The 2,736-nt window shown below is 38.2% G+C and overlaps 1 pseudogene; it reads left to right on the top strand.

Moving 5' to 3' along the window:
• The first annotated feature begins 408 nt into the window (after window positions 1–408).
• On the top strand, window positions 409–1,841 carry LOC108769004 (uncharacterized; annotated as a pseudogene).
• The last annotated feature ends 895 nt before the right edge of the window (window positions 1,842–2,736 follow it).

The following is a 2,736-nucleotide window of genomic DNA, read 5'->3' as shown; positions in this document are numbered from 1 at the left end:
AATATTATAAATCAAAGTATAAAATTGACGCATAAAAATAGAAGTCAAAATATAAAACTGAAAATATAAATCACTATCAAAATTCTTATTCTACCTCTCGTATTTGACTATTATATTCCATCTAGGTTTTATCTAGGATCTGAATTAGTATACTCTTTTATTTCACTCGAAAGTATTTCACTGAAAATAGATATGTATTTGATATTTGATGGAAAGCGAGAAAGTTTCAGCGCAGTCTGGTGGAGGAATGAAAATAGCTTCTAGACATATTTTTGTCGCCACGGGTGTCTCAGGACACAAAAGAATAACAGTGGCAGTCTGTTGGGGGTGAACAATGCGCTAGTTGCGTGCCTGCGCCGCCGCCATCTTGTCTTACCGTGTTCGCGACGTTCGCGTACAGCCGTTGTTATGTCCATACGATCATCGTCGCGCTCCTCCGAACAGTCCGAACGCCGTCACACGTTCGTATGTCGCACGTTACGCGACGTCGAGCTCGCGAGCAACGACAGTAACGTCCGTCCGTGTGACTGCGTCGGGATGTTACTGGAGAGAAAGCGATTTCCGTCGCAACCGTGCCGAAAACGGATACGAGCGTTTTCGACATTCGGGAACGCGTCGCGTCACCAATTTTCACGGTCGTGTGTCTTGTGCTGGTGAATTTCTTTCCCCGGCTGATATTCCGCCGATATTCAAATCGATCACTCGAATTCTTTTATGCCCGTATTCATAGTTTCAGACCTTGCATTTAAGGCTTTTTCCTGAAATTTATCTTTAGATGCTCTACGAATTATTTTATTACTAAACATCTAAAGATTAATTTAAGGAAATCTTAAATATAAGGTCTCTGACTTTGAATACGGATTACTCTCGCAAGTTTTGAAGTGAAAATTGAGTCAGTCTTGGAAAAGAGTGACTGAGTTTTCAGTCTTCAAGATTGAGATTTCACTCTTTAGAGTGACAATTTCCACTCTGAAAGTTTTAGAGAGTATGTTTATTGTTCGGGACAAAATGGAAATAATTCGTGTAGCGCTGAAGATTAAACTCGACAAAATCGCAGTAATTTCGGTTGCAAATAATCATAGTAAAGGGTACTAATGTAATCATATTGATATTAATAAACAACAGGAATATTAATTCTGATGTTTCGCCCCTTTGAGATTTTCAGGATTCGCAGAAATACGTCGACTTCGATATTGAAACTAGAGAAAGCGATTTCCAGGAAGCCTACATCGAACGTTTTGTAGAAGGACACGTGTTTGTTTCGACCAATTCGTGGCCAAATAAATTCTCTGTGAATTTCTTTAACCAATGTATAGCTGTATTTAAATTGGCAATAAGTTGTATTATTCAAATTACCGTTATTCTGAGAATCTCGGTATAAAGATGCGCGAAAATGACCCTTACTCTCCTCATCTTACTTTGCATACCAAATTCTGGCATCGACGCATTTCGTTATTCCGAATACCCCAACGAGTGGTATCATACCGAAAATATAACGAGGCTATATACTCTCGTATAGCTCTCCATATCCGCTTCGGCCGTTAAATGCAATATTTGCTTAACGCAGTGAAATCTACGTTCTCTATGGAATAATGCTCAAGTGTTACGTTTTTCCTCGCAGCCTTTTTTCAACTTCTAAAATAAAGAGACGCGAACACGCGTTCGAATTTAACAACGAATGATATATCTAGACAATGCGATAAGAGCATAATTATAAATATAACGTTACATCTCGTTTTTATGCTGAAGCTCTGCTTTAAATATAATTTCTCGTTTAATTTCGAATATATCATATGTGCTCGAAGTTTGTTATTTATTCGATATCTCGTCAAAATATTTTCGAGGCAAAAACGATCGATTTAATTGATCAACGTTAATTCAACTAATTATTAAGCTACGTTTTTTTTTCGTTGTTATGCTGAATCGATAATATGATAGAACAATGTTTAATAAAATCATCCTTAATCAATTTGAAGATAAACATCGTCACATATCCGTCACGTATCATCGATATCTATCATTTATCGCGAAGAATGTCACAATGTGATATCAAGTAAATACATCTGCACTTTTTACAACACGATATATGCGACTTATTTTATTTCTCCTATATATATGTCCCTACGTGTCAAAACTCAAAAAGTCAAAAGTATTATACTCGTTTACATAAACAAGTTCCTGTATAAAATATACATATATATGTATATATTTATATGTCTGACGCGCCCGGTGTCGCGCGTGTCACCATTCCGTTATGAATAACTTCATCGCGATAATCCGTTATCGCGGCGACAATCCACTCGTTCACTCAGCGTAATGGAAGTTAGAATTGCTAACCTCGTCTATCGATAATCGAACGGACCTAAATTGGATCGTAAGAAACGGGGACACCTGGGACACGCGGCATTAGCGATACAAGCAGGCGCATTGTCGCGAGTGACGCGAATACGCGGCACACACGTGCCGATTGCCATGCTCCTAATACCGATACGTGCGTAGGCGTACGACTTAATTCATCATGCGAGCATCGAGTCACGAAGAGAGGACGATTGGTCGAAAGAGAGAGATAGCTTGATCTAGGATGAAATCCTTTTAAGCGCTGAGAATTCCACACAAAAGTTCTCACGTTGAATGTATACATATTTTCGACGTATTGTAATGGAGTTAACAAAATAAAATTTAATTTAATGTAATGCAGGGTATTTTAACAGAGAGAAAGAGAGACAGAGACAGAGA

Source organism: Trachymyrmex cornetzi, unplaced genomic scaffold (assembly GCF_001594075.2).
Source record: "Trachymyrmex cornetzi isolate Tcor2-1 unplaced genomic scaffold, Tcor1.1 scaffold122, whole genome shotgun sequence".
Lineage (NCBI taxonomy): Eukaryota > Metazoa > Arthropoda > Insecta > Hymenoptera > Formicidae > Trachymyrmex > Trachymyrmex cornetzi.
This window is presented reverse-complemented; position numbering and strand designations above follow the sequence as displayed.